We start from the raw sequence: 21,699 nt of genomic DNA, 5'->3' as shown, positions 1-21,699 counted from the left end.
CCAAATATAAACTACACAGAATCATTCTGTGAAACTTCTTTCTGATCTGTGCATTCAGCTAACAGAGTTAAAACATACTTTTGATTGAGCAGATCTGAACACTCTTTCTGTAGAAAATGCAACTGGACATTTGGAGCGCTAAGAGAGTAGTAGTGGAAAAAGGAATATATTCAAATATAAACTACACAGAAGCATTCTTTGAAACTTCTTTCTGATCTGAGCATTCAGCTAACAGAGTTAAACCATACTTTTGATTGAGCAGTTTTGAAACACTCTGTCTGTAGAAAATGCAACTGGACATTCGTAGCGCTAAGTGGGTAATAGTGGAAAAAAGAATATGTTCAAATATAAACTACACAGAAGCATTGTATGAAACTTCTTTCTGTTCTGTGCATTCAACTAACAGAGTTGAACCTTACTTTTGATTGAGCCTTTCTGAAACACTCTTTCTGTAGAAACTGCAATTGGACATTCTGAGCGCTAAGAGGCCTATATTGGGAAAAATAATATCTTCAAATAAAAACTTCACAGAAGCATTGTGTGAAACTTATTTCTGATATGTTCATTAAGCTAACAGAGTTAAACCATACTTTTGATTGCGCAGTTCTGAACACTCTTTCTGTAGAAAATGCAAGTGGACATTCGGAGCGCTAAGAGGGTAATAGTGGAAAAAGGAATATATTCAAATATAAACTACACAGTAGCATTCTGTGAAAATTCTTTCTGTTCTGTGCATTCAACTAACAGAGTTCAACCTTACTTTTGATTGAGCCGTTCTGAAACACTCTTTCTGTAGAAACTGCAATTGGACATGCTAAGCGCTAAGAGGCCTACATTGGGAAAAAGTATATCTTCAAATAAAAACTACACAGATGCATTCTGTGAAACTTATTTCTGATCTGTAAATTCAGTTAACAGAGATAAAACATATTTTTGATTGAGCAGTTATGAAACACTCTTTTTGTAGAAAATGCAAGTGGAGATTCGGAGCGCTAAGAGGGTAATAGTGGAAAAAGGAATGTCTTCAAATATAAACTACACAGAATCATTCGGTGAAACTTCTCTCTGATCTGTGCATTCAGCTAACAGAGTTAAACCATACTTTTGATTGAGCAGTTTTGAAACACTCTGTCTGTAGAAAATGCAACTGGACATTCGTAGCGCTAAGTGGGTAATAGTGGAAAAAAGAATATGTTCAAATATAAACTACACAGAAGCATTGTATGAAACTTCTTTCTGTTCTGTGCATTCAACTAACAGAGTTGAACCTTACTTTTGATTGAGCCTTTCTGAAACACTCTTTCTGTAGAAACTGCAATTGGACATTCTGAGCGCTAAGAGGCCTATATTGGGAAAAATAATATCTTCAAATAAAAACTTCACAGAAGCATTGTGTGAAACTTATTTCTGATATGTTCATTAAGCTAACAGAGTTAAACCATACATTTGATTGCGCAGTTCTGAACATTCTTTCTGTAGAAAATGCAAGTGGACATTCGGAGCGCTAAGAGGGTAATAGTGGAAAAAGGAATATATTCAAATATAAACTACACAGTAGCATTCTGTGAAAATTCTTTCTGTTCTGTGCGTTCAACTAACAGAGTTGAACCTTACTTTTGATTGAGCCGTTCTGAAACACTCTTTCTGTAGAAACTGCAATTGGACATGCTAAGCGCTAAGAGGCCTACATTGGGAAAAAGAATATCTTCAAATAAAAACTACACAGATGCATTCTGTGAAACTTATTTCTGATCTGTAAATTCAGTTAACAGAGATAAAACATATTTTTGATTGAGCAGTTATGAAACACTCTTTTTGTAGAAAATGCAAGTGGAGATTCGGAGCGCTAAGAGGGTAATAGTTGAAAAAGGAATGTCTTCAAATATAAACTACACAGAATCATTCGGTGAAACTTCTTTCTGATCTGTGCATTCAGCTAACAGAGTTAAACCATACTTTTGATTGAGCAGATCTGAACACTCTTTCTGTAGAAAATGCAACTGGACATTTGGAGCGCTAAGAGCGTAGTAGTGGAAAAAGGAATATATTCAAATATAAACTACACAGAAGCATTCTGTGAAACTTCTTTCTGATATGAGCATTCAGCTAACAGAGTTAAACCATACTTTTGATTGAGCAGTTTTGAAACACTCTGTCTGTAGAAAATGCAACTGGACATTCGTAGCGCTAAGTGGGTAATAGTGGAAAAAAAATATGTTCAAATATAAACTACACAGAAGCATTGTATGAAACATCTTTCTGTTCTGTGCATTCAACTAACAGAGTTGAACCTTACTTTTGATTGAGCCGTTCTGAAACAATCTTTCTGTAGAAACTGCAATTGGACATTCTGAGCGCTAAGAGGCCTATATTGGGAAAAAGAATGTCTACAAATAAAAACTACACAGAAGAATTGTGTGAAACTTCTTTCTGTTCTGTTTGTTCAACTGAAAGAGTTGAACCTTAGTTTTGATTGAGCCGTTCTGAAACACTCTTTCTGTAGAAAATGCAAGTGGAGATTCGGAGCGCTAAGAGGGTAATAGTGGAAAAAGGAATGTCTCCAAATATAAACTACACAGAATCATTCTGTGAAACTTCTTTCTGATCTGTGCATTCAGCTAACAGAGTTAAACCATACTTTTGATTGAGCAGATCTGAACACTCTTTCTGTAGAAAATGCAACTGGACATTTGGAGCGCTAAGAGAGTAGTAGTGGAAAAAGGAATATATTCAAATATAAACTACACAGAAGCATTCTGTGAAACTTCTTTCTGATCTGAGCATTCAGCTAACAGAGTTAAACCATACTTTTGATTGAGCAGTTTTGAAACACTCTGTCTGTAGAAAATGCAACTGGACATTCGTAGCGCTAAGTGGGTAATAGTGGAAAAAAGAATATGTTCAAATATAAACTACACAGAAGCATTGTATGAAACTTCCTTCTGTTCTGTGCATTCAACTAACAGAGTTGAACCTTACTTTTGATTGAGCCTTTCTGAAAAACTCTTTCTGTAGAAACTGCGATTGGACATTCTGAGCGCTAAGAGGCCTATATTGGGAAAAATAATATCTTCAACTAAAAACTTCACAGAAGCATTGTGTGAAACTTATTTCTGATATGTTCATTAAGCTAACAGAGTTAAACCATACTTTTGATTGCGCAGTTCTGAACACTCTTTCTGTAGAAAATGCAAGTGGACATTCGGAGCGCTAAGAGGGTAATAGTGGAAAAAAGAATATATTCAAATATAAACTACACAGTAGCATTCTGTGAAAATTCTTTCTGTTCTGTGCGTTCAACTAACAGAGTTGAACCTTACTTTTGATTGAGCCGTTCTGAAACACTCTTTCTGTAGAAACTGCAATTGGACATGCTAAGCGCTAAGAGGCCTACATTGGGAAAAAGAATATCTTCAAATAAAAACTACACAGATGCATTCTGTGAAACTTATTTCTGACCTGTAAATTCAGTTAACAGAGATAAAACATATTTTTGATTGAGCACTTATGAAACACTCTTTTTGTAGAAAATGCAAGTGGAGATTCGGAGCGCTAAGAGGGTAATAGTGGAAAAAGGAATGTCTTCAAATATAAACTACACAGAATCATTCGGTGAAACTTCTTTCTGATCTGTGCATTCAGCTAACAGAGTTAAACCATACTTTTGATTGAGCAGATCTGAACACTCTTGCTGTAGAAAATGCAACTGAACTTTTGGAGCGCTAAGAGCATAGTAGTGGAAAAAGGAATATATTCAAATATAAACTACACAGAAGCATTCTGTGAAACTTCTTTCTGATCTGAGCATTCAGCTAACAGAGTTAAACCAGACTTTTGATTGAGCAGTTTTGAAACACTCTGTCTGTAGAAAATGCAACTGGACATTCGTAGCACTAAGTGGGTAATAGTGGAAAAAAAATATGTTCAAATATAAACTACACAGAACCATTGTATGAAACTTCTTTCTGTTCTGTGCATTCAACTAACAGAGTTGAACCTTACTTTTGATTGAGCCGTTTTGAAACACTCTTTCTGTAGAAACTGCAATTGGACATTCTGAGCGCTAAGAGGCCTATATTGGGAAAAATAATATCTTCAAATAAAAACTACACAGAAGCATTGTGTGAAACTTATTTCTGATATGTTCATTAAGCTAACAGAGTTAAACCATACTTTTGATTGCGCAGTTCTGAACACTCTTTCTGTAGAAAATGCAAGTGGACATTCGGAGCGCTAAGAGGGTAATAGTGGAAAAAGGAATATATTCAAATATAAACTACACAGTAGCATTCTGTGAAAATTCTTTCTGTTCTGTGCGTTCAACTAACAGAGTTGAACCTTACTTTTGATTGAGCCGTTCTGAAACACTCTTTCTGTAGAAACTGCAATTGGACATGCTAAGCGCTAAGAGGCCTACATTGGGAAAAAGAATATCTTCAAATAAAAACTACACAGATGCATTCTGTGAAACTTATTTCTGATCTGTAAATTCAGTTAACAGAGATAAAATATATTTTTGATTGAGCAGTTATGAAACACTCTTTTTGTAGAAAATGCAAGTGGAGATTCGGAGCGCTAAGAGGGTAATAGTGGAAAAAGGAGTGTCTTCAAATATAAACTACACAGAATCATTCGGTGAAACTTCTTTCTGATCTGTGCATTCAGCTAACAGAGTTAAACCATACTTTTGATTGAGCAGATCTGAACACTCTTTCTGTAGAAAATGCAACTGGACATTTGGAGCGCTAAGAGCGTAGTAGTGGAAAAAGGAATATATTCAAATATAAACTACACAGAAGCATTCTGTGAAACTTCTTTCTGATCTGAGCATTCAGCTAACAGAGTTAAACCATACTTTTGATTGAGCAGTTTTGAAACACTCTGTCTGTAGAAAATGCAACTGGACATTCGTAGCGCTAAGTGGGTAATAGTGGAAAAAAGATATGTTCAAATTAAACTACACAGAACCATTGTATGAAACTTCTTTCTGTTCTGTGCATTCAACTAACAGAGTTGAACCTTACTTTTGATTGAGCCGTTCTGAAACACTCTTTCTGTAGAAACTGCAATTGGACATTCTGAGCGCTAAGAGGCCTATATTGGGAAAAAGAATGTCTACAGATAAAAACTACACAGAAGAATTGTGTGAAACTTCTTTCTGTTCTGTTTGTTCAACTGAAAGAGTTGAACCTTAGTTTTGATTGAGCCGTTCTGAAACACTCTTTCTGTAGAAAATGCAAGTGGAGATTCGGAGCGCTAAGAGGGTAATAGTGGAAAAAGGAATGTCTCCAAATATAAACTACACAGAATCATTCTGTGAAACTTCTTTCTGATCTGTGCATTCAGCTAACAGTGTTAAAACATACTTTTGATTGAGCAGATCTGAACACTCTTTCTGTAGAAAATGCAACTGGACATTTGGAGCGCTAAGAGAGTAGTAGTGGAAAAAGGAATATATTCAAATATAAACTACACAGAAGCATTCTTTGAAACTTCTTTCTGATCTGAGCATTCAGCTAACAGAGTTAAACCATACTTTTGATTGAGCAGTTTTGAAACACTCTGTCTGTAGAAAATGCAACTGGACATTCGTAGCGCTAAGTGGGTAATAGTGGAAAAAAGAATATGTTCAAATATAAACTACACAGAAGCATTGTATGAAACTTCTTTCTTTTCTGTGCATTCAACTAACAGAGTTGAACCTTACTTTTGATTGAGCCTTTCTGAAACACTCTTTCTGTAGAAACTGCAATTGGACATTCTGAGCGCTAAGAGGACTATATTGGGAAAAATAATATCTTCAAATAAAAACTTCACAGAAGCATTGTGTGAAACTTATTTCTGATATGTTCATTAAGCTAACAGAGTTAAACCATACTTTTGATTGCGCAGTTCTGAACACTCTTTCTGTAGAAAATGCAAGTGGACATTCGGAGCGCTAAGAGGGTAATAGTGGAAAAAGCAATATATTCAAATATAAACTACACAGTAGCATTCTGTGAAAATTCTTTCTGTTCTGTGCATTCAACTAACAGAGTTGAACCTTACTTTTGATTGAGCCGTTCTGAAACACTCTTTCTGTAGAAACTGCAATTGGACATGCTAAGCGCTAAGAGGCCTACATTGGGAAAAAGAATATCTTCAAATAAAAACTACACAGATGCATTCTGTGAAACTTATTTCTGATCTGTAAATTCAGTTAACAGAGATAAAACATATTTTTGATTGAGCAGTTATGAAACACTCTTTTTGTAGAAAATGCAAGTGGAGATTCGAAGCGCTAAGAGGGTAATAGTGGAAAAAGGAATGTCTTCAAATATAAACTACACAGAATCATTCGGTGAAACTTCTTTCTGATCTGTGCATTCAGCTAACAGAGTTAAACCATAATTTTGATTGAGCAGATCTGAACACTCTTTCTGTAGAAAATGCAACTGGACATTTGGAGCGCTAAGAGCGTAGTATTGGAAAAAGGAATATATTCAAATATAAACTACACAGAAGCATTCTGTGAAACTTCTTTCTGATCTGAGCATTCAGCTAACAGAGTTAAACCATACTTTTGATTGAGCAGTTTTGAAACACTCTGTCTGTAGAAAATGCAACTGGACATTCGTAGCGCTAAGTGGGTAATAGTGGAAAAAAAATATGTTCAAATATAAACTACACAGAAGCATTGTATGAAACTTCTTTCTGTTCTGTGCATTCAACTAACAGAGTTGAACCTTAGTTTTGATTGAGCCGTTCTGAAACACTCTTTCTGTAGAAACTGCAATTGGACATTCTGAGCGCTAAGAGGCCTATATTGGGAAAAAGAATGTCTACAAATAAAAACTACACAGAAGAATTGTGTGAAACTTCTTTCTGTTCTGTTTGTTCAACTGAAAGAGTTGAACCTTAGTTTTGATTGAGCCGTTCTAAAACACTCTTTCTGTAGAAAATGCAAGTGGAGATTCGGAGCGCTAAGAGGGTAATAGTGGAAAAAGGAATGTCTCCAATTATAAACTACACAGAATCATTCTGTGAAACTTCTTTCTGATCTGTGCATTCAGCTAACAGAGTTAAACCATACTTTTGATTGAGCAGATCTGAACACTCTTTCTGTAGAAAATGCAACTGGACATTTGGAGCGCTAAGAGAGTAGTAGTGGAAAAAGGAATATATTCAAATATAAACTACACAGAAGCATTCTGTGAAACTTCTTTCTGATCTGAGCATTCAGCTAACAGAGTTAAACCATACTTTTGATTGAGCAGTTTTGAAACACTCTGTCTGTAGAAAATGCAACTGGACATTCGTAGCGCTAAGTGGGTAATAGTGGAAAAAATAATATGTTCAAATATAAACTACACAGAAGCATTGTATGAAACTACTTTCTGTTCTGTGCATTCAACTAACAGAGTTGAACCTTACTTTTGATTGAGCCTTTCTGAAACACTCTTTCTGTAGAAACTGCGATTGGACATTCTGAGCGCTAAGAGGCCTATATTGGGAAAAATAATATCTTCAACTAAAAACTTCACAGAAGCATTGTGTGAAACTTATTTCTGATATGTTCATTAAGCTAACAGAGTTAAACCATACTTTTGATTGCGCAGTTCTGAACACTCTTTCTGTAGAAAATGCAAGTGGACATTCGGAGCGCTAAGAGGGTAATAGTGGAAAAAGGAATATATTCAAATATAAACTACACAGTAGCATTCTGTGAAAATTCTTTCTGTTCTGTGCGTTCAACTAACAGAGTTGAACCTTACTTTTGATTGAGCCGTTCTGAAACACTCTTTCTGTAGAAACTGCAATTGGAAATGCTAAGCGCTAAGAGGCCTACATTGGAAAAAAGATTATCTTCAAATAAAAACTACACAGATGCATTCTGTGAAACTTATTTCTGATCTGTAAATTCAGTTAACAGAGATAAAACATATTTTTGATTGAGCAGTTATGAAACACTCTTTTTGTAGAAAATGCAAGTGGAGATTCGGAGCGCTAAGAGGGTAATAGTGGAAAAAGGAATGTCTTCAAATATAAACTACACAGAATCATTCGGTGAAACTTCTTTCTGATCTGTGCATTCAGCTAACAGAGTTAAACCATACTTTTGATTGAGCAGATCTGAACACTCTTTCTGTAGAATATGCAACTGGACATTTGGAGCGCTAAGAGCGTAGTAGTGGAAAAAGGAATATATTCAAATATAAACTACACAGAAGCATTCTGTGAAACTTCTTTCTGATCTGAGCATTCAGCTAACAGAGTTAAACCATACTTTTGAGTGAGCAGTTTTGAAACACTCTGTCTGTAGAAAATGCAACTGGACATTCGTAGCGCTAAGTGGGTAATAGTGGAAAAAAAATATGTTCAAATTAAACTACACAGAACCATTGTATGAAACTTCTTTCTGTTCTGTGCATTCAACTAACAGAGTTGAACCTTACTTTTGATTGAGCCGTTCTGAAACACTCTTTCTGTAGAAACTGCAATTGGACATTCTGAGCGCTAAGAGGCCTATATTGGGAAAAAGAATGTCTACAGATAAAAACTACACAGAAGAATTGTGTGAAACTTCTTTCTGTTCTGTTTGTTCAACTGAAAGAGTTGAACCTTAGTTTTGATTGAGCCGTTCTGAAACACTCTTTCTGTAGAAAATGCAAGTGGAGATTCGGAGCGCTAAGAGTGTAATAGTGGAAAAAGGAATGTCTCCAAATATAAAGTACACAGAATCATTCTGTGAAACTTCTTTCTGATCTGTGCATTCAGCTAACAGTGTTAAAACATACTTTTGATTGAGCAGATCTGAACACTCTTTCTGTAGAAAATGCAACTGGACATTTGGAGCGCTAAGAGAGTAGTAGTGGAAAAAGGAATATATTCAAATATAAACTACACAGAAGCATTCTTTGAAACTTCTTTCTGATCTGAGCATTCAGCTAACAGAGTTAAACCATACTTTTGATTGAGCAGTTTTGAAACACTCTGTCTGTAGAAAATGCAACTGGACATTCGTAGCGCTAAGTGGGTAATAGTGGAAAAAAGAATATGTTCAAATATAAACTACACAGAAGCATTGTATGAAACTTCTTTCTGTTCTGTGCATTCAACTAACAGAGTTGAACCTTACTTTTGATTGAGCCTTTCTGAAACACTCTTTCTGTAGAAACTGCAATTGGACATTCTGAGCGCTAAGAGGACTATATTGGGAAAAATAATATCTTCAAATAAAAACTTCACAGAAGCATTGTGTGAAACTTATTTCTGATATGTTCATTAAGCTAACAGAGTTAAACCATACTTTTGATTGCGCAGTTCTGAACACTCTTTCTGTAGAAAATGCAAGTGGACATTCGGAGCGCTAAGAGGGTAATAGTGGAAAAAGGAATATATTCAAATATAAACTACACAGTAGCATTCTGTGAAAATTCTTTCTGTTCTGTGCATTCAACTAACAGAGTTGAACCTTACTTTTGATTGAGCCGTTCTGAAACACTCTTTCTGTAGAAACTGCAATTGGACATGCTAAGCGCTAAGAGGCCTACATTGGGAAAAAGAATATCTTCGAATAAAAACTACACAGATGCATTCTGTGAAACTTATTTCTGATCTGTAAATTCAGTTAACAGAGATAAAACATATTTTTGATTGAGCAGTTATGAAACACTCTTTTTGTAGAAAATGCAAGTGGAGATTCGAAGCGCTAAGAGGGTAATAGTGGAAAAAGGAATGTCTTCAAATATAAACTACACAGAATCATTCGGTGAAACTTCTTTCTGATCTGTGCATTCAGCTAACAGAGTTAAACCATACTTTTGATTGAGCAGATCTGAACACTCTTTCTGTAGAAAATGCAACTGGACATTTGGAGCGCTAAGAGCGTAGTATTGGAAAAAGGAATATATTCAAATATAAACTACACAGAAGCATTCTGTGAAACTTCTTTCTGATCTGAGCATTCAGCTAACAGAGTTAAACCATACTTTTGATTGAGCAGTTTTGAAACACTCTGTCTGTAGAAAATGCAACTGGACATTCGTAGCGCTAAGTGGGTAATAGTGGAAAAAAAATATGTTCAAATATAAACTACACAGAAGCATTGTATGAAACTTCTTTCTGTTCTGTGCATTCAACTAACAGAGTTGAACCTTAGTTTTGATTGAGCCGTTCTGAAACACTCTTTCTGTAGAAACTGCAATTGGACATTCTGAGCGCTAAGAGGCCTATATTGGGAAAAAGAATGTCTACAAATAAAAACTACACAGAAGAATTGTGTGAAACTTCTTTCTGTTCTGTTTGTTCAACTGAAAGAGTTGAACCTTAGTTTTGATTGAGCCGTTCTGAAACACTCTTTCTGTAGAAAATGCAAGTGGAGATTCGGAGCGCTAAGAGGGTAATAGTGGAAAAAGGAATGTCTCCAAATATAAACTACACAGAATCATTCTGTGAAACTTCTTTCTGATCTGTGCATTCAGCTAACAGAGTTAAACCATACTTTTGATTGAGCAGATCTGAACACTCTTTCTGTAGAAAATGCAACTGGACATTTGGAGCGCTACGAGAGTACTAGTGGAAAAAGGAATATATTCAAATATAAACTACACAGAAGCATTCTGTGAAACTTCTTTCTGATCTGAGCATTCAGCTAACAGAGTTAAACCATACTTTTGATTGAGCAGTTTTGAAACACTCTGTCTGTAGAAAATGCAACTGGACATTCGTAGCGCTAAGTGGGTAATAGTGGAAAAAATAATATGTTCAAATATAAACTACACAGAAGCATTGTATGAAACTACTTTCTGTTCTGTGCATTCAACTAACAGAGTTGAACCTTACTTTTGATTGAGCCTTTCTGAAACACTCTTTCTGTAGAAACTGCGATTGGACATTCTGAGCGCTAAGAGGCCTATATTGGGAAAAATAATATCTTCAACTAAAAACTTCACAGAAGCATTGTGTGAAACTTATTTCTGATATGTTCATTAAGCTAACAGAGTTAAACCATACTTTTGATTGCGCAGTTCTGAACACTCTTTCTGTAGAAAATGCAAGTGGACATTCGGAGCGCTAAGAGGGTAATAGTGGAAAAAGGAATATATTCAAATATAAACTACACAGTAGCATTCTGTGAAAATTCTTTCTGTTCTGTGCATTCAACTAACAGAGTTGAACCTTACTTTTGATTGAGCCGTTCTGAAACACTCTTTCTGTAGAAACTGCAATTGGACATGCTAAGCGCTAAGAGGCCTACATTGGGAAAAAGAATATCTTCAAATAAAAACTACACAGATGGATTCTGTGAAACTTATTTCTGACCTGTAAATTCAGTTAACAGAGATAAAACATATTTTTGATTGAGCACTTATGAAACACTCTTTTTGTAGAAAATGCAAGTGGAGATTCGGAGCGCTAAGAGGGTAATAGTGGAAAAAGGAATGTCTTCAAATATAAACTACACAGAATCATTCGGTGAAACTTCTTTCTGATCTGTGCATTCAGCTAACAGAGTTAAACCATACTTTTGATTGAGCAGATCTGAACACTCTTGCTGTAGAAAATGCAACTGAACATTTGGAGCGCTAAGAGCATAGTAGTGGAAAAAGGAATATATTCAAATATAAACTACACAGAAGCATTCTGTGAAACTTCTTTCTGATCTGAGCATTCAGCTAACAGAGTTAAACCAGACTTTTGATTGAGCAGTTTTGAAACACTCTGTCTGTAGAAAATGCAACTTGACATTCGTAGCGCTAAGTGGGTAATAGTGGAAAAAAAATATGTTCAAATATAAACTACACAGAACCATTGTATGAAACTTCTTTCTGTTCTGTGCATTCAACTAACAGAGTTGAACCTTACTTTTGATTGAGCCGTTTTGAAACACTCTTTCTGTAGAAACTGCAATTGGACATTCTGAGCGCTAAGAGGCCTATATTGGGAAAAATAATATCTTCAAATAAATACTACACAGAAGAATTGTGTGAAACTTATTTCTGATATGTTCATTAAGCTAACAGAGTTAAAACATACTTTTGATTGCGCAGTTCTGAACACTCTTTCTGTAGAAAATGCAAGTGGACATTCGGAGCGCTAAGAGGGAAATAGTGGAAAAAGGAATATATTCAAATATAAACTACACAGTAGCATTCTGTGAAAATTCTTTCTGTTCTGTGCGTTCAACTAACAGAGTTGAACCTTACTTTTGATTGAGCCGTTCTGAAACACTCTTTCTGTAGAAACTGCAATTGGAAATGCTAAGCGCTAAGAGGCCTACATTGGAAAAAAGAATATCTTCAAATAAAAACTACACAGATGCATTCTGTGAAACTTATTTCTGATCTGTAAATTCAGTTAACAGAGATAAAACATATTTTTGATTGAGCAGTTATGAAACACTCTTTTTGTAGAAAATGCAAGTGGAGATTCGGAGCGCTAAGAGGGTAATAGTGGAAAAAGGAATGTCTTCAAATATAAACTACACAGAATCATTCGGTGAAACTTCTTTCTGATCTGTGCATTCAGCTAACAGAGTTAAACCATACTTTTGATTGAGCAGATCTGAACACTCTTTCTGTAGAAAATGCAACTGGACATTTGGAGCGCTAAGAGCGTAGTAGTGGAAAAAGGAATATATTCAAATATAAACTACACAGAAGCATTCTGTGAAACTTCTTTCTGATCTGAGCATTCAGCTAACAGAGTTAAACCATACATTTGATTGAGCAGTTTTGAAACACTCTGTCTGTAGAAAATGCAACTGGACATTCGTAGCGCTAAGTGGGTAATAGTGGAAAAAAGAATAGTTTCAAATATAAACTACACAGAAGCATTGTATGAAACTTCTTTCTGTTCTGTGCATTCAACTAACAGAGTTGAACCTTACTTTTGATTAAGCCGTTCTGAAACACTCCTTCTGTAGAAACTGCAATTGGACATTCTGAGCGCTAAGAGGCCTATATTGGGAAAAAGAATGTCTACAAATAAAAACTACACAGAGGAATTGTGTGAAACTTCTTTCTGTTCTGTTTGTTAAACTAAAAGAGTTGAACCTTAGTTTTGATTGAGCCGTTCTGAAACACTATTTCTGTAGAAAATGCAAGTGGAGATTCGGAGCGCTAAGAGGGTAATAGTGGAAAAAGGAATGTCTCCAAATATAAACTACACAGAATAATTCTGTGAAACTTCTTTCTGATCTGTGCATTCAGCTAACAGAGTTAAAACATACTTTTGATTGAGCAGATCTGAACACTCTTTCTGTAGAAAATGCAACTGGACATTTGGAGCGCTAAGAGAGTAGTAGTGGAAAAAGGAATATATTCAAATATAAACTACACAGAAGCATTCTTTGAAACTACTTTCTGATCTGAGCATTCAGCTAACAGAGTTAAACCATACTTTTGATTGAGCAGTTTTGAAACACTCTGTCTGTAGAAAATGCAACTGGACATTCGTAGCGCTAAGTGGGTAATAGTGGAAAAAAGAATATGTTCAAATATAAACTACACAGAAGCATTGTATGAAACTTCTTTCTGTTCTGTGCATTCAACTAACAGAGTTGAACCTTACTTTTGATTGAGCCTTTCTGAAACACTCTTTCTGTAGAAACTGCAATTGGACATTCTGAGCGCTAAGAGGCCTCTATTGGGAAAAATAATATCTTCAAATAAAAACTTCACCGAAGCATTGTGTGAAACTTATTTCTGATATGTTCATTAAGCTAACAGAGTTAAACCATACTTTTGATTGCGCAGTTCTGAACACTCTTTCTGTAGAAAATGCAAGTGGACATTCGGAGCTCTAAGAGGGTAATAGTGGAAAAAGGAATATATTCAAATATAAACTACACAGTAGCATTCTGTGAAAATTCTTTCTGTTCTGTGCATTCAACTAACAGAGTTGAACCTTACTTTTGATTGAGCCGTTCTGAAACACTCTTTCTGTAGAAACTGCAATTGGACATGCTAAGCGCTAAGAGGCCTACATTGGGAAAAAGAATATCTTCAAATAAAAACTACACAGATGCATTCTGTGAAACTTATTTCTGATCTGTAAATTCAGTTAACAGAGATAAAACATATTTTTGATTGAGCAGTTATGAAACACTCTTTTTGTAGAAAATGCAAGTGGAGATTCGCAGCGCTAAGAGGGTAATAGTGGAAAAAGGAATGTCTTCAAATATAAACTACACAGAATCATTCGGTGAAACTTCTTTCTGATCTGTGCATTCAGCTAACAGAGTTAAACCATACTTTTGATTGAGCAGATCTGAACACTCTTTCTGTAGAAAATGCAACTGGACATTTGGAGCGCTAAGAGCGTAGTAGTGGAAAAAGGAATATATTCAAATATAAACTACACAGAAGCATTCTGTGAAACTTCTTTCTGATCTGAGCATTCAGCTAACAGATTTAAACCATACTTTTGATTGAGCAGTTTTGAAACACTCTGTCTGTAGAAAATGCAACTGGACATTCGTAGCGCTAAGTGGGTAATAGTGGAAAAAAAATATGTTCAAATATAAACTACACAGAACCATTGTATGAAACTCCTTTCTGTTCTGTGCATTCAACTAACAGAGTTGAACCTTACTTTTGATTGAGCCGTTCTGAAACACTCTTTCTGTAGAAACTGCAATTGGACATTCTGAGCGCTAAGAGGCCTATATTGGGAAAAAGAATGTCTACAGATAAAAACTACACAGAAGAATTGTGTGAAACTTCTTTCTGTTCTGTTTGTTCAACTGAAAGAGTTGAACCTTAGTTTTGATTGAGCCGTTCTGAAACATTCTTTCTGTAGAAAATGCAAGTGGAGATTCGGAGCGCTAAGAGGGTAATAGTGGAAAAAGGAATGTCTCCAAATATAAACTACACAGAATCATTCTGTGAAACTTCTTTCTCATCTGTGCATTCAGCTAACAGAGTTAAAACATACTTTTGATTGAGCAGATCTGAACACTCTTTCTGTAGAAAATGCAACTGGACATTTGGAGCGCAAAGAGCGTAGTAGTGGAAAAAGGAATATATTCAAATATAAACTACACAGAATCATTCTGTGAAACTTCTTTCTGATATGAGCATTCAGCTAACAGAGTTAAACCATACTTTTGATTGAGCAGTTTTGAAACACTCTGTCTGTAGAAAATGCAACTGGACATTCGTAGCGCTAAGTGGGTAATAGTGGAAAAAAAATATGTTCAAATATAAACTACACAGAACCATTTTATGAAACTTCTTTCTGTTCTGTGCATTCAACTAACAGAGTTGAACCTTACTTTTGATTGAGCCGTTCTGAAACACTCTTTCTGTAGAAACTGCAATTGGACATTCTGAGCGCTAAGAGGCCTATATTGGGAAAAAGAATGTCTACATATAAAAACTACACAGAAGAATTGTGTGAAACTTCTTTCTGTTCTGTTTGTTCAACTGAAAGAGTTGAACCTTAGTTTTGATTGAGCCGTTCTGAAACACTCTTTCTGTTGAAAATGCAAGTGGAGATTCGGAGCGCTAAGAGGGTAATAGTGGAAAAAGGAATGTCTCCAAATATAAACTACACAGAATCATTCTGTGAAACTTCTTTCTGATCTGTGCATTCAGCTAACAGAGTTAAACCATACTTTTGATTGAGCAGATCTGAACACTCTTTCTGTAGAAAATGCAACTGGATATTTGGAGCGCTAAGAGAGTAGTAGTGGAAAAAGGAATATATTCAAATATAAACTACACAGAAGCATTCTTTGAAACTTCTTTCTGATCTGAGCATTCAGCTAACAGAGTTAAACCATACTTTTGATTGAGCAGTTTTGAAACACTCTGTCTGTAGAAAATGAAACTGGACATTCGTAGCGCTAAGTGGGTAATAGTGGAAAAAAGAATATGTTCAAATATAAACTACACAGAAGCATTGTATGAAACTTCTTTCTGTTCTGTGCATTCAACTAACAGAGTTGAACCTTACTTTTGATTGAGCCGTTCTGAAACACTCTTTCTGTAGAAACTGCAATTGGACATTCTGAGCGCTAAGAGGCCTATATTGGGAAAAATAATATCTTCAAATAAAAACTTCACAGAAGCATTGTGTGAAACTTATTTCTGATATGTTCATTAAGCTAACAGAGTTAAACCATACTTTTGATTGCGCAGTTCTGAACACTCTTTCTGTAGAAAATGCAAGTGGACATTCGGAGCGCTAAGAGGGTAATAGTGGAAAAAGGAATATATTCAAATATAAACTACACAGTAGCATTCTGTGAAAATTCTTTCTGTTCTGTGCATTCAACTAACAGAGTTGAACCTTACTTTTGATTGAGCCGTTCTGAAACACTCTTTCTGTAGAAACTGCAATTGGACATGCTAAGCGCTAAGAGGCCTACATTGGGAAAAAGAATATCTTCAAATAAAAACTACACAGATGCATTCTGTGAAACTTATTTCTGATCTGTAAATTCAGTTAACAGAGATAAAACATATTTTTGATTGAGCAGTTATGAAACACTCTTTTTGTAGAAAATGCAAGTGGAGATTCAGAGCGCTAAGAGGGTAATAGTGGAAAAAGGAATGTCTTCAAATATAAACTACACAGAATCATTCGGTGAATCTTCTTTCTGATCTGTGCATTCAGCTAACAGATTTAAACCATACTTTTGATTGAGCAGATCTGAACACTCTTTCTGTAGAAAATGCAACTGGACATTTAGAGCGCTACGAGCGTAGTAGTGGAAAAAGGAATATATTAAAATATAAACTACACAGAAGCATTCTGTGAAACTTCTTTCTGATCTGAGCATTCAGCTAACAGAGTTAAACCATACTTTTGATTGAGCAGTTTTGAAACACTCTGTCTGTAGAAAATGCAACTGGACATTCGTAGCGCTAAGTGGGTAATAGTGGAAAAAAAATATGTTCAAATATAAACTACACAGAACCATTGTATGAAACTTCTTTCTATTCTGTGCATTCAACTAACAGAGTTGAACCTTACTTCTGATTGAGCCGTTCTGAAACACTCTTTCTGTAGAAACTGCAATTGGTCATTCTGAGCACTAAGAGGCCTATATTGGGAAAAAGAATGTCTACAAATAAAAACTACACAGAAGAACTGTGTGAAACTTCTTTCTGTTCTGTTTGTTCAACTGAAAGAGTTGAACCTTAGTTTTGATTGAGCCGTTCTGAAACACTCTTTCTGTAGAAAATGCAAGTGGAGATTCGGAGCGCTAAGAGGGTAATAGTGGAAAAAGGAATGTCTCCAAATATAAACTACACAGAATCATTCTGTGAAACTTCTTTCTGATCTGTGCATTCAGCTAACAGAGTTAAACCATACTTTTGATTGAGCAGATCTGAACACTCTTTCTGTAGAAAATGCAACTGGACATTTGGAGCGCTAAGAGAGTAGTAGTGGAAAAAGGAATATATTCAAATATAAACTACACAGAAGCATTCTGTGAAACTTCTTTCTGATCTGAGCATTCAGCTAACAGAGGTAAACCATAATTTTGATTGAGCAGTTTTGAAACACTCTGTCTGTAGAAAATGCAACTGGAGATTCGTAGCGCTAAGTGGGTAATAGTGGAAAAAAGAATATTTTCAAATATAAACTACACAGAAGCATTGTATGAAACTTCTTTCTGTTCTGTGCATTCAACTAACAGAGTTGAACCTTACTTTTGATTGAGCCTTTCTGAAACACTCTTTCTGTAGAAACTGCAATTGGACATTCTGAGCGCTAAGAGGCCTATATTGGGAAAAATAATATCTTCAAATACAAACTTCACAGAAGCATTGTGTGAAACTTATTTCTGATATGTTCATTAAGCTAACAGAGTTAAACCATACTTTTGATTGCGCAGTTCTGAACACTCTTTCTCTAGAAAATGCAAGTGGACATTCGGAGCGCTAAGAGGGTAATAGTGGAAAAAGGAATATATTCAAATATAAACTACACAGTAGCATTCGGTGATAATTCTTTCTGTTCTGTGCATTCAACTAACAGAGTTGAACCTTACTTTTGTTTGAGCCGTTCTGAAACACTCTTTCTGTAGAAACTGCAATTGGACATGCTAAGCGCTAAGAGGCCTACATTGGGAAAAAGAATATCTTCAAATAAAAACTACACAGATGCATTCTGTGAAACTTATTTCTGATCTGTAAATTCAGTTAACAGAGATAAAATATATTTTTGATTGAGCAGTTATGAAACACTCTTTTTGTAGAAAATGCAAGTGGAGATTCGGAGCGCTAAGAGGGTAATAGTGGAAAAAGTAATGTCTTCAAATATAAACTACACAGAATCATTCGCTGAAACTTCTTTCTGATCTGTGCATTCAGCTAACAGAGTTAAACCATACTTTTGATTGAGCAGATCTGAACACTCTTTCTGTAGAAAATGCAACTGGACATTTGGAGCGCTAAGAGCGTAGTAGTGGAAAAAGGAATATATTCAAATATAAACTACACAGAAGCATTCTGTGAAACTTCTTCCTGATCTGAGCATTCAGCTAACAGAGTTAAACCATACTTTTGATTGAGCAGTTTTGAAACACTCTGTCTGTAGAAAATGCAACTGGACATTCGTAGCGCTAAGTGGGTAATAGTGGAAAAAAAATATGTTCAAATATAAACTACACAGAACCATTGTATGAAACTTCTTTCTGTTCTGTACATTCAACTAACAGAGTTGAACCTTACTTTTGATTGAGCCGTTCTGAAACACTCTTTCTGTAGAAACTGCAATTGGGCATTCTGAGCGCTAAGAGGCCTATATTGGGAAAAAGAATGTCTACAAATAAAAACTACACAGAAGAATTGTGTGAAACTTCTTTCTGTTCTGTTTGTTCAACTGAAAGAGTTGAACCTTATTTTTGATTGAGCCGTTCTGAAACACTCTTTCTGTAGAAAATGCAAGTGGAGATTCGGAGCGCTAAGAGGGTAATAGTGGAAAAAGGAATGTCTCCAAATATAAACTACACAGAATCATTCTGTGAAACTTCTTTCTGATCTGTGCATTCAGCTAACAGAGTTAAACCATACTTTTGATTGAGCAGATCTGAACACTCTTTCTGTAGAAAATGCAACTGGACATTTGGAGCGCTAAGAGAGTAGTATTGGAAAAAGGAATATATTCAAATATAAACTACACAGAAGCATTCTGTGAAACTTCTTTCTGATCTGAGCATTCAGCTAACAGAGGTAAACCATAATTTTGATTGAGCAGTTTTGAAACACTCTGTCTGTAGAAAATGCAACTGGACATTCGTAGCGCTAAGTGGGTAATAGTGGAAAAAAAATATGTTCAAATATAAACTACACAGAAGCATTGTATGAAACTTCTTTCTGTTCTGTCCATTCAACTAACAGAGTTGAACCTTACTTTTGATTGAGCCTTTCTGAAACACTCTTTCTGTAGAAACTGCAATTGGACATTCTGAGCGCTAAGAGGCCTATATTGGGAAAAATAATATCTTCAAATAAAAACTTCACAGAAGCATTGTGTGAAACTTATTTCTGATATGTTCATTAAGCTAACAGAGTTAAACCATACTTTTGATTGCGCAGTTCCGAACACTCTTTCTCTAGAAAATGAAAGTGTACATTCGGAGCGCTAAGAGGGTAATAGTGGAAAAAGGAATATATTCAAATATAAACTACACAGTAGCATTCTGTGAAAATTCTTTCTGTTCTGTGCATTCAACTAACAGAGTTGAACCTTACTTTTGTTTGAGCCGTTCTGAAACACTCTTTCTGTAGAAACTGCAATTGGACATGCTAAGCGCTAAGAGGCCTACATTGGGAAAAAGAATATCTTCAAATAAAAACTACACAGATGCATTCTGTGAAACTTATTTCTGATCTGTAAATTCAGTTAACAGAGATAAAACATATTTTTGATTGAGCAGTTATGAAACACTCTTTTTGTAGAAAATGCAAGTGGAGATTCGGAGCGCTAAGAGGGTAATAGTGGAAAAAGTAATGTCTTCAAATATAAACTACACAGAATCATTCGGTGAAACTTCTTTCTGATCTGTGCATTCAGCTAACAGAGTTAAACCATACTTTTGATTGAGCAGATCTGAACACTCTTTCTGTAGAAAATGCAACTGGACATTTGGAGCGCTAAGAGCGTAGTAGTGGAAAAAGGAATATATTCAAATATAAACTACACAGAAGCATTCTGTGAAACTACTTCCTGATCTGAGCATTGAGCTAACAGAGTTAAACCATACTTTTGATTGAGCAGTTTTGAAACACTCTGTCTGTAGGAAATGCAACTGGACATTCGTAGCGCTAAGTGGGTAATAGTGGAAAAAAAATATGTTCAAATATAAACTACACAGAACCATTGTATGAAACTTCTTTCTGTTCTGTGCATTCAACTAACAGAGTTGAACGTTACTTTTGATTGAGCCGTTCTGAAACACTCTTTCTGTAGAAACTGCAATTGGACATTCTGAGCGCTAAGAGGCCTATATTGGGAAAAAGAATGTCTACAAATAAAAACTACACAGAAGAATTGTGTGAAACTTCTTTCTGTTCTGTTTGTTCAACTGAAAGAGTTGAACCTTAGTTTTGATTGAGCCGTTCTGAAACACTCTTTCTGTAGAAAATGCAAGTGGAGATTCGGAGTGCTAAGAGGGTAATAGTGGAAAAAGGAATGTCTCCAAATATAAACTACACAGAATCATTCTGTGAAACTTCTTTCTGATCTGTGCATTCAGCTAACAGATTTCAACCATACTTTTGATTGAGCAGATCTGAACACTCTTTCTGTAGAAAATGCAACTGGACATTTGGAGCGCTAAGAGATTAGTAGTGGAAAAAGGAATATATTCAAATATAAACTACACAGAAGCATTCTGTGAAACTCCTTTCTGATCTGAGCATTCAGCTAACGGAGTTAAACCATACTTTTGATTGAGCAGTTTTGAAACACTCTCTCTGTAGAAAATGCAACTGTACATTCGTAGCGCTAAGTGGGTAATAGTGGAAAAAAGAATATGTTCAAATATAAACTACACAGAAGCATTGTATGAAATTTCTTTCTGTTCTGTGCATTCAACTAACAGAGTTGAACCTTACTTTTGATTGAGCCTTTCTGAAACACTCTTTCTGTAGAAACTGCAATTGGACATTCTGAGCGCTAAGAGGCCTATATTGGGAAAAATAATATATTCAAATAAAAACTACACAGAAGCATTGTGTGAAACTTATTTCTGATATGTTCATTAAGCTAACAGAGTTAAACCATACTTTTGATTGCGCAGTTCTGAACACTCTTTCTGTAGAAAATGCAAGTGGACATTCGGAGCGCTAAAAGGGTAATAGTGGAAAAAGGAATATATTCAAATATAAACTACACAGTAGCATTCTGTGAAAATTATTTCTGTTCTGTGCATTCAACTAACAGAGTTGAACCTTACTTTTGATTGAGCCGTTCTGAAACACTCTTTCTGTAGAAACTGCAATTGGACATGCTAAGCGCTAAGAGGCCTACATTTGGAAAAAGAATATCTTCAAATAAAAACTACACAGATGCATTCTGTGAAACTTATTTCCGATCTGTAAATTCAGTTAACAGAGATAAAACATATTTTTTATTGAGCAGTTATGAAACACTCTTTTTGTAGAAAATGCAAGTGGAGATTCGGAGCGCTAAGAGGGTAATAGTGCAAAAAGGAATGTCTTCAAATATAAACTACACAGAAGCATTCTGTGAAAC

The sequence above is a fragment of the Symphalangus syndactylus genome, chromosome 12, assembly GCF_028878055.3.
Source record: "Symphalangus syndactylus isolate Jambi chromosome 12, NHGRI_mSymSyn1-v2.1_pri, whole genome shotgun sequence".
In the NCBI taxonomy this organism is placed as follows: Eukaryota; Metazoa; Chordata; class Mammalia; order Primates; family Hylobatidae; genus Symphalangus; species Symphalangus syndactylus.
This window is presented reverse-complemented; position numbering follows the sequence as displayed.